The sequence below is a fragment of the Cottoperca gobio genome, unplaced genomic scaffold, assembly GCF_900634415.1.
Source record: "Cottoperca gobio unplaced genomic scaffold, fCotGob3.1 fCotGob3_30arrow_ctg1, whole genome shotgun sequence".
Lineage (NCBI taxonomy): Eukaryota > Metazoa > Chordata > Actinopteri > Perciformes > Bovichtidae > Cottoperca > Cottoperca gobio.
In genome coordinates, this window is record NW_021166920.1 from 89,340 (window position 1) to 103,706 (window position 14,367).

Sequence of the window (14,367 nt, forward strand, 5' to 3'; positions counted from 1 at the left end):
ACACGGGGTGCTGGTGCACCGCACAGAACACGGGCTGCTGGTCCACCGCGCATACAGGAAGACAGGGAAACTCTGGGTAATATTTAATGATGCTTCACATGCTGAGGGTCAGAAACAGAAGGTTCTGTAGTGGAAACAGAACAAGGTGTCGGGTCGAGGCCACAGTGCAACACTTTAATGTCCATCTTCATCGCAGGACAAAATAAATAAAGTTTTAGTCGTTCTCCACATTGTGGACGCGCCTCAGAATACGTTCATCACGCGCAGGTCGCACGATGAATCAACCTAACACACGTTCACAGACTTCGACTTTAATTTAAAAAGTGAAACTATTTATATTAAATGTTGAGCGGTAACTTCTTCCCAAGATGGATGACATTCAGAATGAAACACAAAGTGTTATTGTCCTTCCACTTGCAGAGTAGAGAGTAAATCTCCCAGCATGCACCTGCTCACTGCAGGTCGGCTCTCTTCTTCTGCTGTCGGCGCTGCAGCAGCGTTCTGATGTTCTGAAATGTTTCTCTGGAGGTCGCGAGAAGATGAAACTTCCAGCACCGCACCATCACTGAGTTTACGTTGACTGCACTTCCTCGTTCACAGTTTCCTCCTTCCTTCCCGCCAAATGTGCGTTTACACACTTTGAATAGACGCACGGAGCACGACGGGAAACTTCTGATGCGTTTCATAAATAACTGGACGATCATCTTCTGCTGATCCTCCTGAGCTGAAACGTCCGGCGCCGTTTGATTCAGGAAGCGTTACTGTGCAACACATTTCCTCATCACAGATCTCTAACACTTCTCCTTTTCCTTTCACTGCGAGTCTGCAGAAGTTACTTATTGATTTGGTGAGATGTTCGTTGAGTCCACGGCAGAGAACAGCCGGCGCTGTCAGACAGAAGCTTTGTGTTTCTGGATCTGTGTGCACGTCTCTGAGTCTCTGACCTCTCAGCCTCATCACATGTTGTTCGCTCTTCCTGTTGTGATCCAGGTGTTGTATAAACACATCCTGTACGTTCACAGGATACGGTATTAAGAACGTAACAGGTCATTCCTGCTGATGAAGGTTATTTACTGAGCGCAGAAGTTCTGCTCCTGCTCATGATGGAAGAGTTTTAACTTCTCTCTCTCTCGAGCTGCTTTGGACTCATTTTAAATGTATGTCGAGCTTCGACCGGCTGCTTTTCAATTAACAAAGTGTTTCTGGACCTGGAAGTATTCTCTGCTGTAGTTCCATGTGGAACTAAAGTGTCAAACGTGAGCGAGGAAGAGAGCGAGGAAGAGAGCGAGGAAGAGAGCGAGGAAGAGAACTAAAATGTGCCATCAACACTCTTAACTCAGCAAAGTGTGTGAGCAGATTTAAACCACATTCTGAGCTGTGTGTCTTCCACGCTGTCGGACAATAAAGGTTTATTGCATTGAATTGTAAATATGATTAGAACGCGAGCTTTTCTCTCGTCGCTCTGCAGAACGTCAGAATTCTTCTTTTGACTCTTTTGCAGCAGAATCGGGGAATTCAGCGTCTCCGAGCTCACGGGTCACCGCTCTGTGAGACAGATGTCAGGAGAAAGCCAGCGTGCTAAGTGGGTTTCAATAATGCAGGCCGGGTGTGGGCCTCAAAAAGTGTGTGTGAGTGTGTGTGTGTAACTGTGTATGTTAAGTCAGGGTTTAGATGCATATTTGGAAGCTGAGGGCTGGAGCTGCAGCGTGAACGTGTGCAGCCTGGGAGAAGTGCGTGTGATGAATACTGTTTAGGTGTGAGTGTGTGAGTGTGAGTGTGAGTGTGAGTGTGTGTGGGAGGATGGGAAAAGCCTCCATTCCTCCGGCCTCATCTATATTTCAGCTTCGTGTCGGTCCGTGAGGTCTTTCGCTCGTCCGTTCTGAAGGTGGAGACAAGTGCTCCGTGGAACATCACCCTGCGTCTCCCCGTCTCTGTGGATACTCCCCATGTGCTGAACATAACACCCGTGTTGTACTGTGGAGTTTAGTTTCTCTTTGTATCTTTAGTACAGAGGTTTATCTTTATGTTGCAGCTCGGGGTGTTCGTCAGGATTACATGACCTCCATGAAACGAGGTGAAGCAGCACCACGGGGCCGATATACAAATGATGAACACCAGATAAACTTTGTGCTGCGTTCATGTGCCGTCGCAATAATTAGAAAAAACTCACAACGTTTGGTAACAACGTAAACATGTTGTCTACGTGTACATGTAAAATATATCCACAATTAAATAAAGATATTTGTTTTAAACACAATATTACATAGTAAATATGAGTACCAGCAGCAGTTTGAATAGTGTTCCAGAGCTGTATGAGCTCTCACCGTGACCGCACGGACAGTGAAGCTTTATTCACACGTTACATTTCTTCACTTCCTTCCTGCTTTTCTTTCCAACTGGAGGCAGTGAAGACGTGTTCAGGTCCTGATGCGACCTCAGCGCAACTGTGCAGCGCCTCGCTCTCCTCCTCTTTCAAATGTTCCAGTAGACAGTTATTACCATTATTGTTATATATTATGAAGCCTGCTCTTGTTCTGCAGCAGCGATCGTAGTAACTGTGGAACTGAACGTTCTGCAGCAGCAGTTACTTTCTTTCTTTCTGCAAGATTTCATTCTGTAGCAGGACTGTGCAGCCATAAACAATACATACAGTCTGTCTGTCTCTCTCTGCCTGCCTCCCAGTCAGTCAGTCTGCCTGTCTGTCTGCCTGTCTGTCTCTCTGTCTGCCTGTCTGTCTGTCTGCCTGTCTCTGCCTATCTGTCTCTCTCTGCCTGCCTGCCTGTCTGTCTCTCTCTCTGCCTGCCTGCCTCCCTGCCTCCCAGTCAGTCAGTCAGTCAGTCACCCTGTCTGTCTTTCCGTCTGTCTGTCTGTCTCTCTGTCTGCCTGTCTGTCTTTCTGTCTCTCTCTGCCTGTCTGTCTGCCTGCCTGTCTGCATTTTAAACTCTTGATTTTGCTGTAATCTGTAATTATTTGACTCGTTAAACATAAAACCTGAAGACTTTAACTTTAAGACATTTATGTGCATCTTCCTTTCTTTTTAAACTTTTAACTTGTAAAACTTCAACATCCTTTAACTTTAACTGATCTGCAGACGAGAGACGGACTTTGCGTTACACTAAGCTGTACATATGGGATGGAGAGTGAGAGCCGTCGATCTTCCTATGAAGTCACAATCAGCTCAACTCCTGTGTAACGTTATATTTCCCATAAGTCACCTGTGCAGCGCCGTCAGCTGACGTGAGGAGAGTTATATAAGACGTGTTACATATTTGATGAAGTCGGCCGTGATTGAAAAGCCAAGTGCTCCCTGAAAATAACTTCAGAGATAAAGAGCGTCAGCGAAACCGACAAGTAGCAAGAAGTCAGGAAATAACATGGGGGGGGGGGGGGTACTGAAACTGAGACACAAACAGGAAACAAGTAACAATATATATATTTTACAACAAATGCGTCCAGACTTCAAAAGATCTCAATTAGTGCTTTAAAACAGTGATCTAAATAACTTTAAACTCTTCAATGTCCTTTAGTGATTATAATCTGTAATGACAGAGACAACAGGGTCTGTTGGGAATCGAACCCGGGTCTCCTGCGTGGTAGGCAGGCTTGGAGTGGGTTAGAAAAGGAGTCTTTACCTTTAGAGCAAACAGGTGACAGGACAAAACTCAAAATACCTCCAGACAACTAACAGGTAAAGTCTGGGCAAAAACAGGATCAACAGAGTATATACGAAAAGCAGGCAGCAAAAGGATCTCAAGAGCTAAAGAGCAAAAAGGCAGGAACTAAGGAACTCGAGACAAGGGCACAAAAACGGACACTTCAAGAGACGGCTCAAAACTCACAAACTTGGCCTCCGGCAACAAATCAAGACTCAGCAATGAACAGAAGAAAACAGGCAGCTTATAAAGGCTAGCAAACAAGGAACAGGTGCAACCAATGACACAATAAAGACAAGCACATGACACGCAGAAATGAACGGTGGCGACCCCACATGGTCCAAAGAGGAACTGCAGTCCAAAAACCCTGACACTCCTTCCCTCTCTCTTCCTCCCATCCTCGTTCTCTCTTCCTCCCTCTCCATCTCTCCCTCCCTCTCTCTCTCTTCCTCCCTCTCTTCCTCTCAGATGCACACTGAACTGAGAATTCTTTGCTGCAAGGACTACTGCTTCTGTTTGTGCCTGGAGTATTGAAGTCATTAGTTGTGTGTGTGTGTGTGTGTGTGTGTGTGTGTGTGTGTGTGTGTGTGTGTGTGTGTGTGTGTGTACTACCAACACTGCAAGAATAAGGTGTTCTAGATGAACCCCTAGAATATAAAAGTGTTCTCTGTATGAGCACCGATAGAAGATGTAAATGTTCTGAATGAACCTCCACAGGTACAGCCTTTATGTTGGGTTCTAAGTAGAACCAATAACTCTTAACCTGAAGACACTTCCTGTCTCCAAATGTACTTATATCTTATTTTGCCAACATTAGATATTTACACAGCCAACAAACATGTTCAGCGTTATGAATATTAGCTTGAGTGGAACCTTTATAAAAAGGTTCTACCAGGGTTTCCCCGACGAGGATAAGACAAAGAACCCAACATGTTGTTGTCAGGATTGTCTCCGACAGTGTTGGACATACAGGCCTCACGTCTCACTATTGGGGAGAACATTCAATGACACAAGTGTGTTTGCTGCCAGTTCTGTGTGTGTTTACCTGAGAGAACACCAACACACCATCACACGTCACACCGTCACATCATCACATCGCCACACCGTCACACCATCACATCGTCACATCATCACACCGTCACATCATCACACCGTCACACTGACACATCATCACACTGTCACATCATCACACTGTCACATCATCACATCATCACACGTCACACCGACACATCATCACACCGTCACACTGACACATCATCACACTGTCACATCATCACACTGTCACATCATCACATCATCACACGTCACACCGACACATCGTCACATCGACACATCATCACACCGTCACATCATCACATCGTCACACCGTCACACCATCACACCGTCACACCATCACACCGTCACATCGACACATCGTCACACCTACACATCGTCACACCTACACATCGTCACACCTACACATCGTCACACCTACACATCGTCACACCGTCACACCATCACACCGTCACACCATCACACCGACACATCGTCACACCTACACATCGTCACACCTACACATCGTCACACCTACACATCGTCACACCGTCACACCGTCACACCGTCACACCGACACATCGTCACATCGACACATCGTCACACCTACACATCGTCACACCGACACATCATCACACCGTCACATCATCACATCGTCACATCATCACACCGTCACACCATCACACCGTCACATCATCACACCGACACATCATCACACTGACACACGACACATCGTCACATCATCACACTGACACACGACACATCGTCACATCATCACACTGACACACGACACATCGTCACATCACACTGACACACGACACATCGTCACATCATCACACTGACACACGACACATCGTCACACCAACACATCATCACACTGACACACGACACATCGTCACACCGACACATCGTCACACCGACACATCGTCCCACCGACACATCGTCACACCGACACACCGACACATCGTCACACCGACACATCGTCCCACCGACACACCGACACATCGTCACACCGACACATCATCACACCGACACATCGTCACACCGACACATCATCACATCGTCACATCATCACACTGACACACGACACATCATCACACCGACACATCATCACACTGACACACGACACATAGTCACACCAACACATCATCACACTGACACATCATCACACTGACACACGACACATCATCACACCGACACATCATCACACTGACACACGACACATCATCACACCGACACATCATCACAATGACACACGACACATCGTCCCACCGACACATCGTCACATCATCACATCATCACACTGACACACGACACATCATCACACCGACACATTGTCACATCATCACATCGTCACATCATCACACTGACACACCAACACATCATCACACCGACACATCATCACACTGACACACGACACATCATCACACCGACACATCATCACACCGACACATCATCACACTGACACACGACACATCATCACACCGACACATCATCACAATGACACATCATCACACCGACACATCATCACACCGACACATCATCACAACGACACATCATCACAATGACACATCATCACAACGACACATCATCACACCGACACATCATCACACCGACACATCATCACACCGACACATCATCACAATGACACACGACACATCGTCCCACCGACACATCGTCACATCATCACATCGTCACATCATCACACTGACACATCATCACACGACACATCGTCACACTGAAACACCGTCATCACGACACACCGTCACATCGTCACACCGACACACCATCACATCGTCACAACGACACACCATCACATCGTCACACCGACACATCATCACATCGTCACAACGACACACCATCACATCGTCACAACGACACACCATCACATCGTCACACCGACACATCATCACACCGACACATCATCACACTGACACATCATCACACGACACATCATCACACTGACACATCATCACACTGACACACGACACATCGTCACACTGAAACACCGCCATCACACCGACACACGACACACCGACACATCGTCACACCGACACATCGTCACACCGACACATCGTCACACCGACACACGACACATCGTCACACTGAAACACCGTCATCACAACGACACACCGTCACATCGTCACACCGACACACCATCACATCGTCACAACGACACACCATCACACCGACACATCATCACACTGACACACCCACACATCATCACACGACACATCATCACACTGACACATCATCACACCGACACATCATCACACTGACACACAACACATCGTCACACTGACACACCGTCATCACAACGACACACCGTCACACCGACACATCGTCACACCGACACATCATCATACCGACACACCGTCACATCATCACACCGTCGCATCATCACACCGACACATCATCACACTGACACACGACACATCGTCACACCGACACATCATCACACCGACACATCATCACACCGACACATCATCATACGTCACATCATCACACCGTCGCATCATCACACCGACACATCATCACACTGACACACGACACATCGTCACACTGACACACCGTCATCACAACGACACACCGTCACATCGTCACACCGACACATCATCATACCGACACACCGTCACATCATCACACCGTCGCATCATCACACCGACACATCATCATACTGACACACGACACATCGTCACACCGACACATCATCACACCGACACATCATCACACCGACACATCATCATACGTCACATCATCACACCGTCGCATCATCACACCGACACATCATCACACTGACACACGACACATCGTCACACCGACACATCATCACACCGTCGCATCATCACACCGACACATCATCACACTGACACACGACACATCGTCACACTGACACACCGTCATCACAACGACACACCGTCACACCGACACATCGTCACACCGACACATCATCATACCGACACACCGTCACATCATCACACCGTCGCATCATCACACCGACACATCATCACACTGACACACGACACATTGTCACACCGACACACCGTCACACCGACATCACAACGACACACCGTCACACCATCATACCGACACACCGTCACATCATCACACCGTCACATCATCACACCATCACATCATCACACCATCACATCATCACACCGACACACTGACACATCTTCACACCGACACACTTTTGTGAGGAGCACCTGCTTGTACTCGCTGCATCCTTTCATCTGTTTCTAATGCTCGCTTCAATCAGCTGCTTCCTCTCAAGTTGAAAAGCAGTCGGCGTTACATTTCATGAAATCAGCCAGCCGGCTAACGATGTGTTCAATCTACAATGTCAAGACACCAGATCATCCCACGTGACTGACAACAATCAGAACAGCAACACAACACACACACACGCCTGGGATTAGCTAAAGTAGGTCAACACCCAAAAAACATGAGGATTCGCTGACACACTGCTATTGTCTGTGTGGCTGCCATTGTTGTTACGGAAACAGGAAGATTGAGCCATTAGAAAAGTTGGCTCCAGTTAAGCCTTATGGTCGTTGCATTAGTCCTCGGGCGGTAAGTGCTGAACACACAGAATCAGGCCTGATGGATCAGAGAATGGCGCCATTGTGTCCACTGTTGTTGCTGCGTAATGCACAACAGGATACACACGTTGGTTTAAAGCAGCAGGACATTCAACAAGCACACATTCAGTTTGACTCGTCTCTCTTAATGAAAACAGGCGTCTTGATGCTGGAGTGTGTGTTCTGCAGAATCTCAGCTCCCGTGGGTTTAACGCTGAACACACACCAGGCGGCGGCGAGGTAACGCTCGCTGCTGTGTTGTAACATCAACATGTCACAGGATTAGCTGCAGGGTGCAAGTCAAATTATCCTCAACTTTTAGTTTGGGTGAATTCGTCGCACATTCAAAATGGCCGCAGCTTTCCATTGACATAGCATGGCAGCTCGTCATCGTCAGGTCTGCCATTGTGGCCTCATCTCCTTTGGCTCTCTATTAAGCAAGGACACATTCCTACATCCTGGGCATCACGCCGCCCTGGAAGACTGTGATTGGTTTAAAGAATTACAAACAAGATTACTTGGAATGTAGAGAGGGGAAATCTAAAAAGGAACAGGAGAGAGAGAAGAAGGGGGGCAAAATGTCAGTCTTAAAGGGGAAGCAGGAGTGTGAAGAAAGAAGAAGAAGGTTAGTGCAGAAGGATGTGAGGATGTGAGAGTGAGAAGGAGGGAGAGAGAGAGAGATTTGGGAGAGAGAGATGTGGGGGAGAGAGAGAGATGTGGGAGAGAGATGTGGGAGAGAGAGAGATGTGGGGGAGAGAGAGATGTGGATGAGAGAGAGATGTGAGGAGAGAGATGTGGGAGAGAGAGAGAATGTGGGGGAGAGAGAGATGTGGGGGAGAGAGAGATGTGGGGAGAGAGAGAGAGAGAGATGTGGGGAGAGAGAGAGAGATGTGGGGAGAGAGAGATGTGGGGGAGAGAGAGATGTGGGGAGAGAGAGAGAGAGATGTGGGGGAGAGAGAGATGTGGGGAGAGAGAGAGAGGAGATGTGGGGAGAGAGAGAGATGTGGGAGAGAGAGATGGGGGAGAGAGAGATGTGGGGAGAGAGAGAGATGTGGGGAGAGAGAGAGATGTGGGGAGAGAGAGATGTGGGGGAGAGAGAGAGATGTGGGGGGGGGAGAGAGAGAGATGTGGGGAGAGAGAGAGATGGGGAGAGGGAGAGAGAGAGATGTGGGGAGAGAGAGATGTGGGGGAGAGAGAGATGTGGGGGAGAGAGAGAGATGTGGGGAGAGAGAGATGTGGGGGAGAGAGAGATGTGGGGAGAGAGAGAGATGTGGGGAGAGAGAGATGTGGGGGAGAGAGAGAGATGGGGGGAGAGAGAGAGATGTGGGGAGAGAGAGGGAGAGAGGAGATGTGGGGAGAGAGAGAGAGAGATGTGGGGGGAGAGGAGAGAGAAGAGAGAAGAGAGAAGAGGAGAAGAGAGAGAGGAGAAGTGGGGAGAGATGTGGGGAGAGAGAGAGATGTGGGGAGAGAGAGATGTGGGGGGAGAGAGAGATGTGGGGAGAGAGAGAGATGTGGGGAGAGAGAGAGATGGTGGGGAGAGAGAGATGTGGGGAGAGAGAGAGATGTGGGGAGAGAGAGATGTGGGGAGAGAGAGAGATGTGGGGAGAGAGAGAGATGTGGGGAGAGAGAGAGATGTGGGGAGAGAGAGAGATGTGGGGAGAGAGAGAGATGTGGGGGAGAGAGAGAGATGTGGGGGAGAGAGAGATGTGGGGAGAGAGAGAGATGTGGGGAGAGAGAGAGATGTGGGAGGAGAGAGAGATGTGGGGGGAGAGAGAGATGTGGGGAGAGAGAGAGATGTGGGGGAGAGAGATGTGGGGGAGAGAGAGAGATGAGATCACACACACACACACACACACACACACACACACACACACACACACACACACACATAATTAAACTTAATTACTACAAAAAGAAAGATTGAAAAGAGAAATGTGTCAAAAGCTCATGAAATGTGAGGATTTGCTGCATCTGACGAGCACCTTGATGTCGAACATTATGATGTAATATATTCTTATATTTTTAAGATCCAGGCAGAAAGTTCAAGATAAAAGTTTTAGATAAATGAAAAACTACAATGGCCTCCACACAGGCCTTCACTTGCTCCTCTGATGCTTCCTCTTGTTCAGCAGATTTAAATCGTGATGTGGAAACAACATGGACGCTACAAAGAAGACGTGTTTGTATTTTAATGGCCACCAACACGTTGATATCTGTTTCAGAGTTGTTCTGACTTGACGGGGACGTTCACATGAATTTCCCAGATCGGGTACACATTTTTCGGATTATTCCAACAACACCTGAATGCAGCACAAACGCCCTATTTCGCAATGTTTCCAAAATGATTTGTCTCCGTCCAGTGATTCAGATCCAACAATGAAAGGGTTCTTCCTCGGCCCAGGACACACACTCCCAGCAAGTTTGATGAAAATCGTGCGAGTAGATAATCGTGCTACACCTGTCACCTGCCACCTGCCACATGTCACCTGCCACATGTCACCTGCCACCTGCCACATGTCACCTGCCATCTGCCACCTGTCACCTTCCACCTGCCACATGTCACCTGCCACCTGCCACATGTCACCTGCCACTAAATGATCTTACTTGTCTTATTCTGCAGTTTCTCGACCCTTGTTGGCTGATATATGAAGTGATTCCAATATATCTGGTGTTTGTTGACATGCACATGTATTAATGTCTGCATGAATGAAGACAACAGGAAGTGTAGAGCAGAGGGTGAGGCATCACTTGTGCTCTTCCTTCCCGTTGATGACACTCTGTTACTGAAAGCGTTCGTTGGAACATTAAAACTTTAGCTGTCAACAAATCCCCCAAAAAAGCTGCAGAATTTATATTTCAGGAGGAAATCACTGAGCTGTGTAGGTGCCACGAGGAATTTGAGTAATCCATCCGGGTTAATGGAGTTATGCTTCTGCGATTACAAGTGTAATGCGAGTAAGAGACAGTTACCATCTCACTGTAATCTCATTGTGACAGAAAGATGGAGGCCGAGTGGCACATTAAAGTGTGAAGGGAGGAGCCGACGCCCACAAAGTCCGATAGCACGAGCAGGTTGCAGCAGCTCATATCTGCACTCATACAGACACATTATAATGTTATTACATATGTTAATGAAACGTTTCCTGCTGCACCAACACCGAAGCTTCTTCTGAGGTGTTTTCAAATGATTTATTTAATTTATTTTGGAATTACCTGTTGTCCTCTTGTTTCAGAGAACTTCCTGTTTGTGAGTTTTCCCGCCTGTTTGATTGTTGCCACCTGTTCCCCATTACCTCGTGCGTGTATAAATAGTCCTCGTCTCCCTTTGTCCTGTGCCAGCTCGTCTTGTGTGTCTGCCACCAAGACAGCTAGCGGTTTTGGAATCAAGTAGCTATCGTAGAAGATTACCTTTAGTCTAGTTTAGTTCATGTTTTCTGGATTTCCTTTTGTTCTACGTTTTTTCCTCATGAGTGATTTTTTGTTGTAGTTGCACAGTTGTGATTAAAGACCTTTTTACTTTTGAGTTGTTGCGTTTGAGTCCTCACAGTAAAGGGATTAATGGGGTTGAATGAGTTGAATGAATCAACTTTCTTTAGAGAATATATTATTATATGCACGTATCTATAATAAGATGTTTTCCTGTTGTGGTATTAAATACTTTTACTTATCAGATCAAAGTACCAAAGTGAATTTTAAGGGTTGTATCAAATATTTCATTTGAAGCGTTTCATGGTTTTCTTTTAATGTTTCGTCATATTTAATGACAACATCTTCAAGTTGAGTAAAGAAAGTGATTCATCAGATGAAATGTGTTTTAATTAACTTTCTTTAACGACTTTAAGTCGTCAGTGCCTCGCTCCCTGTGTGCAGCGGGACAGTCGAGACCACAGAGAAAAACACCAACAAACAAGAAGTGAAGCAGAAAATATGAAGATTAAGTTCTACTAATAGTAACTAACACACCAGAACTGTTTATATTTTATATGTATTATAGAACTCTTTGTAAAGCTCAGGGACTTTCTTCCTCTTACAGATTTGGTAGATTTGAGTTCTGGTGTTAGTTTGGAGTAAACAGAAGCAGCATGAGACAGCGAACACCTCGTCAGCAGAACAGCTGAGCAACAAGAAGAAATGAAGTGTCACAGACTTACAGGATTATCTTAAAGCTTACGGCCCCCTTTTAGAAACATGTCATAACAAATCCTCCGCGGGTAGAAACAGTTTGTGAATCAAAGCAGAATGATGTTATGCTCCAGTCGTGTTCTAGTGTTACAACTCATCTGCATCACTTCATCCGTCACCTGTCCGTCTCCTTCAGGCTCATTAATCTGACGCAGCGCTGCAGAAACACTTTCAGCTCCACTAAAGAGGAAATGTGTGTGTGTGTGTGTGTTTAGTGTGTGTACACACTGCAAGTGCTTTTCAAATGTGAGCTCCGGCCTCCTCGGGTCAAACTGATCTGAGCCGATAATAAAACAGAGAAGTACAGAAATAAAATGATGAATCAGGAGCGACTGAAACGGTTTTCTCTAAAAGCAGCTGACGGACAGTAAACCTGCAGCTTAGAGCTGTGTGTTCACATGTGTGTTCATGTGTGTGTTCACGTGTGTGTTCACCTGTGTGTTCCTGTGTGTGTTCACCTGTGTGTTCACATGTGTGTTCACCTGTGTGTTCACATGTGTGTTCCTGTGTGTATTCACCTGTGTGTTCACATGTGTGTTCACCTGTGTGTTCACCTGTGTGTTCCTGTGTATTCACCTGCGTGTTCACGTGTGTGTTCATGTGTGTGTTCACCTGTGTGTTCCTGTGTGTTCACCTGTGTGTTCACGTGTGTGTTCGCCTGTGTGTTCGTCTGTGTGTTCGCCTGTGTGTGCGCCTGTGTGTGTTCACCTGTGTGTTCACATGTGTGTTCACCTGTGTGTTCACATGTGTGTTCCTGTGTGTATTCACCTGTGTGTTCACATGTGTGTTCACCTGTGTGTTCACCTGTGTGTTCCTGTGTATTCACCTGCGTGTTCACGTGTGTGTTCATGTGTGTGTTCACCTGTGTGTTCCTGTGTGTTCACCTGTGTGTTCATGTGTGTGTTCGCCTGTGTGTTCACGTGTGTGTTGACATGTGTGTTGACATGTGTGTTCGTCTGTGTTCACGTGTGTGTTCACGTGTGTGTTCGTCTGTGTGTTCGTCTGTGTTCACGTGTGTGTTCGCGTGTGTGTTCGCGTGTGTGTTCGTCTGTGTGTTCGCCTGTGTGTTCACGTGTGTGTTCGCGTGTGTGTTCGCGTGTGTGTTCGCCTGTGTGTTCGCCTGTGTGTTCGCCTGTGTGTTCACGTGTCTGTTCACGTGTGTGTTCGCATGTATGTTCGTCTGTGTGTTCGCGTATGTGTTCGCCTGTGTGTTCACGTGTGTGTTCGCCTGTGTGTTCACGTGTGTGTTCGTCTGTGTGTTCGCATGTATGTTCGCCTGTGTGTTCGCATGTATGTTCGTCTGTGTGTTCGCATGTATGTTCGTCTGTGTGTTCGCGTATGTGTTCACCTGTGTGTTCACGTGTGTGTTCGTCTGTGTGTTCGCATGTATGTTCGTCTGTGTTCGCGTATGTGTTCGCGTATGTGTTCACCTGTGTGTTCACGTGTGTGTTCGTCTGTGTGTTCGTCTGTGTGTTCGTCTGTGTTCACGTGTGTGTTCGTCTGTGTGTTCGTCTGTGTGTTCGTCTGTGTGTTCGTCTGTGTTCACGTGTGTGTTCACGTGTGTGTTCGTCTGTGTGTTCGTCTGTGTTCACGTGTGTGTTCACGTGTGTGTTCGTCTGTGTGTTCGCCTGTGTGTTCGCCTGTGTGTTCGCCTGTGTGTTCGCCTGTGTGTTCGCCTGTGTGTTCGCCTGTGTGTTCATGTGTGTGTTCGTCTGTGTGTTCACGTGTCTGTTCACGTGTCTGTTCACGTGTGTGTTCGTCTGTGTGTTCACATGTGTGTTCACGTGTCTGTTCATGTGTGTGTTCGTCTGTGTGTTCACATGTGTGTTCACGTGTCTGTTCACGTGTCTGTTCACGTGTCTGTTCACGTGTGTGTTCACGTGTGTGTTCACGTGTGTGTTCACGTGTGTGTTCGTCTG

General features: G+C 47.2%; 1 protein-coding gene across 6 annotated transcripts in view; it reads right to left on the minus strand.

Moving 5' to 3' along the window:
• The window catches only part of mgat3b (beta-1,4-mannosyl-glycoprotein 4-beta-N-acetylglucosaminyltransferase b), a 63,598-nt gene that overhangs the window by 15,925 nt on the left and 33,306 nt on the right, over positions 1-14,367 (minus strand). Inside the window, exon 1 of one of the 6 annotated variants that reach the window (XM_029427311.1) lies at positions 3,840-3,866. The exons of the other annotated variants lie outside the window; for them this stretch is intronic. The gene's annotated coding sequence lies outside the window, so the exon portion shown is untranslated. Of the gene's footprint in view, positions 1-3,839; positions 3,867-14,367 lie in introns of those variants that run through there. 6 annotated transcript variants of the gene reach the window in all.